General features: G+C 36.1%; 1 protein-coding gene across 11 annotated transcripts in view; it reads right to left on the reverse strand.

Annotated features, from left to right (window-relative positions):
* The window catches only part of LOC136838462 (serine-aspartate repeat-containing protein I-like), a 17587-nt gene extending 9294 nt beyond the window's left edge, over nt 1–8293 (reverse strand). For 9 of the 11 annotated variants that reach the window (XM_067103414.1, XM_067103407.1, XM_067103405.1 and 6 more), the window contains exon 1: nt 7633–8293. The gene's annotated coding sequence lies outside the window, so the exon portion shown is untranslated. The remainder of the gene's footprint in view (nt 1–7632) is intronic. The other 2 variants (XM_067103415.1, XM_067103404.1) reach the window with 1 other exon arrangement.
* Between the last annotated feature and the right edge of the window lie 5513 nt (nt 8294–13806).

The following is a 13806-nucleotide window of genomic DNA, read 5'->3' on the forward strand; positions in this document are numbered from 1 at the left end:
GTTTAGTACTGTCCCTGGGGAGTCAAATGTATTTTGCCATGTTTAGTACTAGCCATGGGAGTCAAATGATTGCCGTGTTCAGTACTAGCCCCTGGGGAGTCAAATGTATTTGCCATGTTTAGTTTAGCCCCTGGGGGAGTCAAATGTATTTTGCCATGTTTAGTACTAGCCCTGGGGGTCAAATGTATTTCACATGTTTAGTACTAGCCCCTGGGAGTAAAATGTATTTGCTGTGTTTATACTAGCCCTGGGGAGTCAAATGTCCTGCTGTGTTTAGTACTAGCCCTGGGAGTCAGAAATGTATTTAAGTGTTTGTATCAGCCACTGAGGAGCCGTATTTGCCGTGTTTAGTACCAGCCCTGGGGAGTCAAATGTATTTGTCCTTGTTTAGTACTAGCCCCTGGGGAGTCAAAGCCCATGTGTTTAGAACTAGCCCTGGGGAGTCAAATGAATTCTGCTGTGTTTAGTACCGAGCCCTGGGGAGTCAAAACAGTGTTTAGTACTAGCCACTGGGAGTCTGTGTTTAGTACTAGCCCCTGGGGGAGTCAAATGGCTTCTTTGTTTAGTACTAGCCTGGGGAGTCAAATGAATTTCTGTTGTGTTTAGTAGTAGCCCTGGGAGCGTGTTTAGTACTAGCCCCTGGGGAGTCAAATGTATTTCGCCGTTTAGTACTAGCCCCTGGGCGAATAAAATGTCCCCAAGTGCATTTCACTATCTTCCTGTAACATATATACGGATTGGGTGCCTATCTTCGTCAGCCAAGACAAGTTTTATTTTGTTTTAAATTTATTTGCTGGCTATTTTTGGAAAAGCAGAGATTTGCCTTTCCAAAGAAACGAGAACTGAAGTAACAGGTAAACCGAAGCAAGGAGAGAATTCCGAAGTTTAGCAGTAAATACTGAGGCATAAGCATAAACTTAATAGTCATTCAAGGTACCTTAAAACGTTACAGTGAAATTTTTAACACCTGGAGCAACATTTTCAATATCAAAGTCCGAAATTCGTTACGTTTAATTCACTAAGGAATTAGTCATTCATTGAAAGGCAAAATCCATAAGATTTTAACCTCAGTTACATCTGAGGCATTTCACCTTTTACAAATTCAAGAACTTCTTAAGAATCGTTTTATACTGGTCCGCTGGTATGGTGGCAAGCGTCGTGGCATGTCTCTCAGATGTCGCTAGTTCGCGCCTCTCCCAGGGCGATGAAAAAATCGCTTGCCCTGTATCACGATCAGTTACTGCTGCAGTGTGGGGTCTGCGGTGGGAGGCTGAAACCAACATTCTTTGGAAGCTTGAATTTCAAGTGTGCTTGTTCCATGTGAATGGATTTCATCTAATAATAATAATAATAATAATAATAATAATAATAATAATAATTCAGATCAATATCTTAGCATGTTTTCAGCTCTGAGCATATGCAAATACCATCGATTGGCAAAATAACGTCACTTCCATTTTTACCATCTCTATGAAGGCCACGGAAATCTTAACTTGCACAATTTACATAATGATAGCAAATTAATAGGCAAGTTAAAAAACTATAAAGATATATTTTAGAGAGATATCCGTGACAAATTTCCGTCATTATTTGAGCTCGTAATTTTCAAAATAATTTGAGCCAAATCATCAGCGGGCCATGAGATACACCTTCATGCCTTCCACGATGATTCTAATGGAGAATTAACGAACAACAACAAGAATAATAATAATAATAATAATAATAATAATAATAATAATAATAATAATAATAATAATAATAATAAGCTTCACCAGACTGAGTGTGAATTTAAATGGCAACAAAATGAAATTGCGAGAAATAAAGACCAGTTATTAACCTCTTCAAATAAAACGCCTTAAAACTCTCTCTACCCGCACCTCTCACAACATATCAGTATTTATCAGGCGATTACATAATCGCCCGAAGGATTTACATACTGCCAGTAGCAGGTACACAATTAAAAAAAACACATCAGGCGAGATTAAGATATCGACGAGGTGAAGGTGACATCGAGGGAATGAGTTACAACGTGGGTTTTGTGATTTATTCATCTGTACCTTTATTCCCCCCACCCCAGGCCAGTGGTTCTTAACCTGAGGTACCTGTATGAAAAGTTAAACCTGGGGGTACGAGACATGATAGCCAGTGCGATGGTACAGTATATTTACTATATATTTATCGTATGTTAGTATTGTATTTATATTGGATGGGGGCACGAGAAAAGTTTCTGAGATATCGAGGGTACGGGCACTGAAAAAGGTCAAGAACCACTGCCTTAGGGGGTTGTTGGTTGTGTGAGAGAGAGAGAGAGAGAGAGAGAGAGAGAGAGAGAGAGAGAGACTCTATAAAGCCCAATCCTCCTGGCTTTCAGAAAGTAACTTGAAATGAGATCGCTAGCCTCAACCCCTTCTTGGCTCCAGCCCACCACAGTTAGACAGAGGATGGGATGATATAATTTAGTCCAAAGGCCAAGCGCTGGGACCTATGAGATCATTCAGCGCTGAAAGGGAAATTGAGAGCAGAAAGGTTTGAAAGGTGTAACAGGAGGAAAACCTCGCAGTTGCACTATGAAACAGCTGTTAGAGAGGGTGGAGAGAAAGATCTAGAAAGAAAATATGAACGGACATACAGTTAAAGGAATGAAAAGGGTTGTAGCTAGGGACAGTAGGAACGCCACAAAGAACCTCAAGTAATGCCTACAGTGCACCACGGAGTAGTTAGATAGAGGATTAAAGGAACTGTTCATTTGCCACGGAATAGAACAGCTGTTCAAACTGACAAGATAAAAATAAATAACATTACAGAAATAACTTACGCAATGATGAACTCTCTAGAAATTTATCAATATGCACTGACAAAAAAAATATTGAAACCAATATTGCGCAAGTACAGATGCCCTTGACATTACAGCGTTTCACAGTCCTTCCAAGAACTTGTATTACCTGCCACACTCGTGGTTGGTGATTAGGCAATAAAAAAATTGCTGAAATACCCCCTAGGGGCCGATAAGCACAATAATACTTCAGAAGCTCCGTTAAGGCAGATTATACTAACAGGTCATAGGTCAGGTGAGCTGTCAGTCATGCGCGCTCGTTCCCGGTGGCCATGTGTACGAAGACATCGACTTTCTGAATAATGTTAAGACATAACATGGGAGACATGAAAAGAGGAAAATCACAAAAATAAAATAAATAGTAATATGACTAAGAAGATATTTGGGATGGATAAGGAATAAGATGCTGGAAAAAATATGATTTGTTCTTTGTTAAAAAGGATCATTTTAAAATTAACAATGACATCAGCAAATGTCAAAAGAAAACATGCAACAGAACCTGCGCCAAAGTAATTTAAGGTACTGAAATCAAACTAATTTTCTTAAGGCAATAATGTAGTAAGTAGTAACTATCATATAGAGGAAATCTCAAAAAAAAATCGCAATTATTATTATTATTATTATATTATTATTATTATTATTATTATTATTATTATTATTATTATTATTATTATTAGAAAACCCTCAAATTGTACCGTATTGAAGGTATATGGGTAAAACAATAACTAATTTTTCATAAACATTTTTCATTCTGTATATATTATTATTATTATTATTATTATTATTATTATTATTATTATTATTATTATTATTATTATTCCTTTTTCCATCATGGAATTTAGCAGCAAGGCATTTCAATGTCTCTAAAAAATAATAATTTATGACAAAATTTTTCAGAATTTTCAACGGGTAAAGAAATCTGGTTAAGAAACATCCGCAAAGGAATTGGGATCTTTAACAATCAAATTGGCAAATTATTTAGCCGCCCCCTTTTTTTTTTTTTGCTCGTAATCGACTCCTCTAACTAATTTTATAGAAATTCACTTTATCATTTTGCGACATATCATTTCAAAAATAAATAAATAAATAAATAAAATAAATAAAAAATAAATAAATAAATAAATAAATTAAAAATAAAAAATAAAAAAATTCATGGATACGTGCCCAAATTTAGTTCGGCCGATAACCTTTTGAAATATATTGCGGGGCAACAAAATAATAAAACAAAGTAACAAACAGATAAGAGCGGATACATACACTTCAAGCTTCGTAATTTGAGATAAAAAAAAAATAATCACTACCAGCAGTAGTATAGAATACAGTATAGAATTTAGGCCATAGGCCAAGCGATGGGACCTACGAGGTCACTCGGTGCCGAAACGGAAATTGACGTTAAAAAGGTTTGAAAGGCGTAACAGGAGGAAAACCTCAAAGCAGTTGCACTATGAATCAATTGTTAGGAGAGGGTGGAAAGAAAGATAGAAGAAAGAGAATATGAAAGGAGGTACAGTAAAAGGAACGAAAGGGGTCGCAGCTAGGGGCCGAAGGGACGCTGCAAAGAACCTTGAGTGACGCCTACAATGCACCGCACGAGTTGCACCGACGGCACTACATCTCTACGGAGTAAACAACAGTACCAGTATTCATCAGAATTTCCCAGAGATAAAAGCACGAGGCAATAAGCCGGATCCCAAGTGAATCATAAATTGATAAATTCCAACTAGTTCTGAGCAGTTCCTGATATACCCCAACGATTTCGCCCCAATCTTTTTTATTGCGTTTTATTGCGGTCGACGCAATCTGCTACTTTCTGGGGAAGAGGCCGTGCGCGTGGCACTCGGGAGGAACTTATAAAAACTAATGAGAAGAAGATTTAAATGTAATCTCCCGTTTCCCGAGATAAAACAAGTGAGTCACGGGATTTGGCAGCGGCGTAAACAGCTTGTTTATGGCAGGGTTTATTTCTTCTCTCGTGTTGACGTCTTCGATTTGACAAGGCATTTTATGTGTATGTATGTATGTATGTATGTATGTATGTATGTATGTATGTAAGTATGTATGTATGAATGTATATATATATATACATATGTGTGTGTGAGTACATGATACATACATACATGTATATATATACATATATATATATATGTATATATTTGTGTATATATGCATATATATATATATATATATATATATATATATATATATATATATATATATATACATAGAAATGTGTAAATGTATGCTTACAATCTCCTGGTCGCTTTTTACCTAATACTTACGTAATTTATATATACACAATGGCATCTAAACTTCCCAATTTCTTCGCACTTTGGAAAGAAAGTTTCCAAAGTCTAAAAACGCAATTGCTAAATAAAATTTAATTTCGTGCCGAATTGCACTTTCCTGTATAGGAACGTCTGTCACAATTACCTGCAAATAGCGAGATGAAAGTATTACGTGATTTAAGGATATAAAACACATACACTTCTGACTAGAAGAACATTAAACTGTAAATAAAACCATTCAAGAGCCAAAAAAAAAAAAAATTAATAATAATAAACTTCACATACATAAAAATTTCTTTAATTTCTCTCCACATTGAACTACTATCCGATTATTTGTCATAAGACGGAACAGCAAAAGCAAAAGGGTTCCAACTCGTCATTATTCCTAATATTTCATCAAAAGTAAATCGCAAGCAATAAACAAACAAGAAAAAATGTGCCGAAGTATCCTCGGCGCAGTCGAGTTTTCTGTACAGCGTATAATCAAGACCACCGACAGTATATCTATCTTTCGGTGGTCTCTGTATAATGCTCTATGAGTCACGGCCCATGAAGCTTTAACCACGACCCGGTGGTGGTCTATCCTATATCGCTGCCAGAAGCACGATTATGGCTAACTTTAACGTTATATAAAATAAGAACTACTGAGGCTAGAGGGCTGAAATTTGGTATGTTTGATGATTGGAGGGTGGATGATGAACATACCAATTTGCAGCCCTCTAGCCTCAGCAGTTTTTAAGATTTGAGGGCGGACAGAAAAAGTGGGGAGATAAAAAAGTGCGGGCGGACAGACAAAGCCGGCACAATAGTTTTCTTTTACAGAAAACTAAAAGTATGTCGAAAGTGTGTAGTCTTTCATAAACAATATTTTCGTATCCGGCATTATTTTCTTCCTTGGGTTTTCCTCTAGACAATAAACTACATTATTATTATTATTATTATTATTATTATTATTATTATTATTATTATTATTATTATTCCAAAGTCAAAGCAGAGTTACACTGCTACTACTACTTTTATTCTGCTCTCTTACTTTCTATCAGCTAAGGCATGATATAACTAAGGTAACTTCGAAGACATGAAGATTTGCAGTTGGTTCAAAACAAATTCAACGAAAAAAAAAAAAACTTTACATGTAACTGAATTTTATGCACAAATTAAAATAATAATCAAATCATATAACTGAGTTAGGGAAAGTTACTAACTGAATTTATAATTACAAGTTTGAAGAATTTTATACATAATTTGATATAATGATCAAATCATATGACCGAGTTTAGGAAAAGTTACTGAATTTATAATAACAAATTTGAAGAATTCTATACACAATGCGATACAATAATCAAAATCATATGACTCAGTTAAAGGAAAAGTTCATTTTAACTGACTTTATGATAACACATCTCTAATGCAGCAGGCTGTGGAAAATAAGGAAATGACGCTGGACTTGTTTAAAATGTAAAAGGCTCCTGCTGAACAGTCGAATTCCGATGTTAAGTGTTACAAGTTTCCTTGATTCAGTTAGATAGTAACTTCGACAAGTCATCCACATTATCTCTGCTGGGAATACAGAAAACAATGTCATAAACGCAGGTACGTGAGCTTTTGCAGATAAATTATCGAAATTATTATTATCTCAGTTGAATTACATAAATTACAACTCTAGAAACCAACTCCCCCTCTCCCCCGCGATATGAATTTACGAAAATCACACATTGGACAAACACTCCAGTTTCCAATCTTGAAGAGTAGTGGGTGTTTTATATGAAAATATATTACAATCTGGCTAATCTTCCAGATAACACAGTTGAAGGCGAGATAAGATCAGAAAGTTTACAAGCACGCTCTTGGTTGAAAAATGAAAGGTATGCAGAGCGGAATTACACCTGTGCTGTTTTTCAGCAACTGTGTATCCATGCACCTGTCTATTTGTTGATTGTTTGCCGTTATTTGTTACGCCAATGTCATTGTTACCTGTTGTACGTGTGTTCTTTACGAAAGCGCAAACCTCCGCCAAGGCTGAACTTGAGAAATTCAAGCTCCTATGATTCCTAGGGTTCCTTCTCCCCAAATTTATGGTTCCTAAGCCCCTTTTCCCCAAAATTTACTCTCATTATTACCTTCTCCACACGTGTGCCTTAGGAAAGCGCAAACCTCCACCAAGGCTGAACCTGAGAGAGCAACGCTCCTAGGGGGTCACCTCTCCCCAAAATGTACTTTCCCGTCTCTGCAGATTTGCAGTCATTTCTTGCCAGCCAAGAGACCCAACTTTGCTGGTGAACTTTCCGTAACAACTAACACTCGATTTTTCTCCCTGACACCAAACAGCGCACTTCACAGGGTGCACTGTAGGCATTACGAAATGCTCTTTGCAGCGTCCCTCCGCCCCCTAGCTGCAACCCTTTTTGTTCCTTTTACTGTACTTTCATTCATATTCTTCTTCCATCTCGCTGTCCACCCTCTCCTAACAATTATTTCAAAGCGCAACTGCGAGGTTACACCTCTCAAACCTACCTACTCTTAATTTCCTTTCCAGCGCTGAATGACCTCATACGTCCCAGTGCTTAGCCTTTGGCCTCAACTCCTTATTCCATTCCAAACAGACACGCAATAACAGGCAATAAATAACCTCTTGTTTCCATTACCAGAGCGACTGAGGACGAGGCATGATCAATCAGGCGTTTGTCGCTCTATCAGGGGACGTCGAGAAGCCGACGATAAGCTATTTTGACTTTTGAGCCCCAAAACACTCGACAAATTCCGTCTTTGGTTCTGAGGGATGTTGTTGTTCGGTGTTTTCCGAGTTTGGTCCATAGTTGCGGAGTGACGTTCCGTGCTATAAATATCGGTGTTTTCATCACAGAGCAGCACGAGATATCTACGGTTATCAGGTTTCAGCGCGATGACGTTCAAAGGTGGGTGCTCAGGCTGAAATTACATGTGATATCCTCGGTCACAAACACGTTATTGTTCTTCTGCCACCGCCTCCTCCCCTTATTCTTCTTCTTCTTCTTCTTCTAATATCGTTCAAAGGTGGGTGATTAGGCTGAAATATGTGATATCCTCGGTCACAAACACGTTACTGTTCCTGTTCCTCCTCCTCCTCCTCCTCCTCTTTTTTTTCTTCTTCTTCTTCTTCTACTTCTTCTAATAAATCACCTTTTGCACTTGTACTACTAAATCACCTTTTACTTGTAAAAAAACTGCATTCTCCTCCTCCTCCTCCTCCTCCTCCGCCTCCTCTTCTTCTTCTTCTTCTTCTTCTTCTTCTTCTTCTTCTTCTTCTTCTTCTTCTTCTTCTAACATATCATCTTTCGCACTTGTACCTTTACAAAAAACAAGGATTTGATTTCCAATAATCAACTCTTTAGGAATGACAGATTTCGGCTCATTTCTTTCTCCGTAAATTTACGAAGGGGATACTTTTCAACAGGAGCACCTAAATAAAAATTCGTTATTTTTGTAGCTACTGTACTGAAAGTCGTCCTACAAAGGTCAGAAGGCAGCAAAACGAGAGCTGACCCATTCTTTTTACTTCTACAGTACTCAGTTTGCAATTTGTTTTTCTTTATAATTCAATAACTCTGACTTCGCCCCGTTACTTATGCAAGTGACTGGCTTTATTCAGTCGTAATTACCGGTAAAGCAAGTGGGACTGCCCAAATGCTTTCACTCTAATTGCACTTATTATTTCTGCTCGAACTCTGGTTACTGCAGTCTCCCCTTGCTTAGCCTGGTCACTGGCTTTATTTGACAACCCGTAGCAGCAGACAGTGACCACCACACTGGAATAAAGAAGTTAATGGAAAAACGCTTTAAGAAAAAATCACCTCATCATAAACCAGTGGGAAATGATGAGAGATTTGGAAATAAAGATATTTTGTGTAGATGTAAAAGAAAAGTGGGGACTGCTTTAGATACAGGTTAAGTCAGGTCAGTGTAAAGGGGGAAAAATTGACAAGACAAGAAAAGTACAGACAGAAATCCTGGTTAAAAAAATGAGACCAAAAACGTTCTGGTGGTGCGGACATGTACAGGGAATGGGAGAAAATAAACCAATCAGTTCTCATGGTGTAGAGTTATCAAGCTCATATGAGAAGAAAGACCAGATGGATTTTAATGGTTTGGACTTTCAGTAAGAAGCAAAAAGATGAATTGGGAAAGAAAGTGTGTTAATCAGATACAGAAATAGCATGGAAAGAGGTAAGAGTTTCCTTATGTGTTCCCCGATAGGATTCAATGCTTACAGATGTATGCGAATCGATAAGAGTGTCAAGCAAAGGAGAATTTAAGAGGTCATTGTGGTTGACGTTAAAAATATATACAGTGAGTAAGTGTGACTATTTTAGGCTCAATTACAATAATGATACTAACATTGCCAGAATTCCTATCCTTGGTGAAGAAATTCACAATGGTGTATGTGTAAATATATATTACAAATATATATACAAAGTTCTCGTTTTGTATATTATTTTTAATATATATAATTACACACACATCATCTTGGATTTCTTCACCATTTTCATGACTTGTTATCATGAGGTTTTTATGTATCCATAATTAATGCATATCATCAAGAAACAAGCTAGAAGTCTATGAACATATCTAAGACGCCTCTAGAGAATAAAAATCACACAAATGAAAACAAGATGATTATTATTATTATTATTATTATTATTATTATTATTATTATTATTATTATTATTATTCAGAAGATGGACCCTATTTATATGGAACAAGTCAACCACAGCGGCCACTGACACGAGATTCAAGCTTCCAAAGAATATGGTGTTCATTAGAAAGAAACAACAGAAAGTACTGGGAAATAAAGAAAGAATAAATCAGTTATTAGAAAATAAAAAAATATAAACTAACTAATTAATAAATAAGTAGGTAAAAATGTCAGTAAATTATTAAAAATAATCAAAGGAAAAGGATATACAATGAAACTCACAGCCAACAACAAATAGATACTCGTCTGCCAAAAATAACCTTTATCAACGAAATAAAAAAAAATATAATATATATAAACTTAAAAGAGGAAAGATCCTCCTCGGGACACGCACTTCTCTCGTGTCTCTGACGTGAAAGCAAGTCGTCCTTAAGTGGCAAGACAAAAAAACAAAGAATGTTAGCAAGTTCTCTCTCTCTCTCTCTCTCTCTCTCTCTCTCTCTCTCTCTCTCTCTCTCAGCATGTGCTTGCAAGTTCGGTTAATCTTCTGTTCCCCCCTGATAAGTCCTATCTAACGGATCCGTTTCTAAAATGTCATCGAGAGATACCTCGAAAGTAAACAATTTTAGCTTTCTGTATAAGAACTCTATTGAGCCGGCTTTGTCTGTCCGTCCGCACTTTTTCTGTCCGCCCTCATAACTTCAAAACTACTGAGGCTATAGGGCTGAAAATTGGTACGCTGATCATCCACCCTCCGATCATCACACATAACAAATTGCAGCCCTCTAGCCTCAGTAGTTTTAATTTTATTTAAGGTTAAAAGTTAATCATAATCGTGCTTCTGACAACGGTATAGGATAGGCCACCACCGGGCCGTGGTTAAGGTTTCATGGGCCGCGGCTCATTGTACCAAAACCACCGAAAGATAGATATATTTTCGGTGGCCTTGATTATACGCTGTAGCGGCAGTACAGAAAACTCGACTGCGCGGAAGAAACTTCGGCGCATTTTTTCACTTGTTTCATTTTGTTGCAAACGAAGCACACACAAAGCACTCAGTCTGATATTACGTGGGATTTCCTAAGCTTGTCAGTGACAAAAATTGATTGATTGTGTAAGTTATCTGGCGTTACGTATATCGCGGTTCCTGACGTCGTGACTTAAAACTGGCTTATTCATCATGATTACGAGACGAATACATCACAAGAAATGGAAACATGCATTCTAGATTGAATATATAAAATGTCAAACACTTTAAAAGTATAAATTTCATTGAAGAAATAAATGCACGTAATAACTGACTGTCGTACACAAATTATAAATAATATCAAACACTTCAGTAACATATTTTAGTACAGAAATAAAATGCACCTAATAAATGAAAGTCATAAACAAAATAAATACTTCAAAAATAAATTTCATTAGAGAAATAAATGAACCTAATAAATGAAAGTCATAAATAAACACATATAAAATATCATATAATTCAATAATATATTCAAATGGAAAATGAAAGTCCTAAACAAAACTTATAAAATATCATAAAATTCGATAATATCTTCCAATGGAAAATGAAACGAAATATACAAAATATCATACAATTCAATAATATATTTAAGTATAGAAACAAATGCGCGTAATAAATGAAAGTAATAAACAAAATAAACACTTCAGCAATAAATTTCCATAGAGAAATAAATGCATCTAATGAAAGTCATACACAAACATATAAAAATAGCATATAATTCAATAATACATTCTAGAAAAATGAAAGTCATAAACAAAACATATAAAATATCATAAAATTCAATAATATCTTCCAATGAAAAATGAAAGATGTAAACAGAATATATAAAATATCAAACACCTCAGTAACATATTTGAATGAACAATTAACAAAAATAAACAAAATTCAGGGAAGTGAAAGATCTCCAAATCATTCTCCCGATGTCACATTGAAGTTGCAATCATTTCCTCTCCACTACCAAAATTAGACGAAAACACTCTCCCCACTTTTGCCTTCTCCACCTCTGACCTCCGCCTCCGTTTTTGGAGACGATTGCGTGAGGAGGAGATAACAATCAAGAGACAACGACAGCAATAATTAATGGTTATCTCAAGGCGATAACTGCTTGCTGCATCTGGTCACGATCGCCATTTAAAAATTCCGGCATTCTTCTTCGTGAGAGAGAGAGAGAGAGAGAGAGAGAGAGAGAGAGAGAGAGAGAGAGAGAGAGAGAGAGAGAGAATTCTATTAATTAGAGGTAAGTGAATATATTTTTTTTTAATTCACATTCAGTATCCAACTTCACTTCCATAAAGGACAGTTGGTTCAGCAACACTATATGTATGTATGTATGTACATAAATGTATATATGACAGATTTCAAATAGAAGAGGAGCATTCTTCTTCTTCTTCTGAAAGAGAGAGAGAGAGAGAGAGAGAGAGAGAGAGAGAGAGAGAGAGAGAGAGAGAGAGAGAGAGACTTCTGTCAATTAGAGGAATGTGAGACCATTCCACAAGCTGAAAGAAAAAGCGAATCTATTATTTTTTAACTCACATTCAATATCCAATTTCACTGCCATGAAGGAGAGTTGGTTCAACAACACTATATGTATGTATGATGTACGATTACTGAGCCATCTCTCCTTTATGGGAATGAATTTTGGATGCTGAATGTGAATGAAAAAAAATATATGGAAGCTGTAGGGATGAAAAGTGAGGAGTATGAAAAGACTGAAAAGGGTTGGCAAGAAAACGAAAATGTGGGGATATGGAGAGTGATGAAATGGTTAGCTTAGTGAAGTAGTGGCTCAACAACACTCATCGATTCTTTGAAATCTTCTGCATATACTCTTCTACCTCTTTTGCTTTGTATGCCTTTTCATATTGATCTCACCTTTTACACTTATGAATACATATATAATCAACTGCTTCCACTCTTTCAGAATCAATGACAAACAGGCATAGTTCCATCTGCACTTATACCCCAAGCCTCACTTTAGCTGACGTACATTTAACTCTTTTTCTTGCTTACTATGACTCAAACTCTTTCACTAGTCTCTGCAGATTCTCTTCACTGTCCCAAACCAACATTGCATAATTTAAATTGCGCTTTTCCTCAATTCTCACAGCACCCCACTGATATTAAATATCCACAGGGATTAAAAAATACTCATAGCGGTATGAGTCTTCAAATGGAGAAACAAATTATGTAAATGTCCATATATTTAAAGATAGATCTGTACAAGTAGCTTTCGGGAATCTGTTCGATTCCACTCTTCATAACTGTGAATTTGTTTCTTCATCCATAGAGATATAACACATCATTGTCTAAGGCACTTTCCCACCTCCATATTCTGACAAATATTTTAACTTCATCACCACAGCTTTGAGCAGGTCTGAACAAACTACTTTCTACGCCTTAATTTCTCAAATCCCTTCACATTGAGTCTTTTACTAACTACGTCTATGCATACCCGACATATTTTCATTTTATTTTGTCTTTAAACTTCCCACGCAACCGTTTCTTAATCTATATTTGTTCCACAAAGCGTCTTCCTTCTCGAAACCCACACTGTTCCTCCTCTATCAGTCCTATTGTCATCAATCTTACATCCTCAATCAAAACGGTAGGGTACAATTCATTATTAAATACCCACTCTCTCTCTCTCTCTCTCTCTCTCTCTCTCTCTCTCTCTCTCTCTCTCTCTCCTCCTCCCTCAACGAAGAAGAATGCCGGAATTTTTAAGTGGCGAACGTGACCTAGATGCAGCAAGCAGTTATTGTGCATACAGTGTTGTTGAACCAACTCTCCTTTAAGGAAGTGAAGTTGGATATACATACAATATACTTAGATAGATAGACAGATAGTATATATATGCATATATATAAATACATATATATAATACAATCTATATATATATACATATATATACATACATATATATATATATATATATATATATATATATATATATATATATATATATATATATATATATATATATATATAT

The sequence above is a fragment of the Macrobrachium rosenbergii genome, chromosome 5 (genome assembly GCF_040412425.1).
Source record: "Macrobrachium rosenbergii isolate ZJJX-2024 chromosome 5, ASM4041242v1, whole genome shotgun sequence".
In the NCBI taxonomy this organism is placed as follows: domain Eukaryota; kingdom Metazoa; phylum Arthropoda; class Malacostraca; order Decapoda; family Palaemonidae; genus Macrobrachium; species Macrobrachium rosenbergii.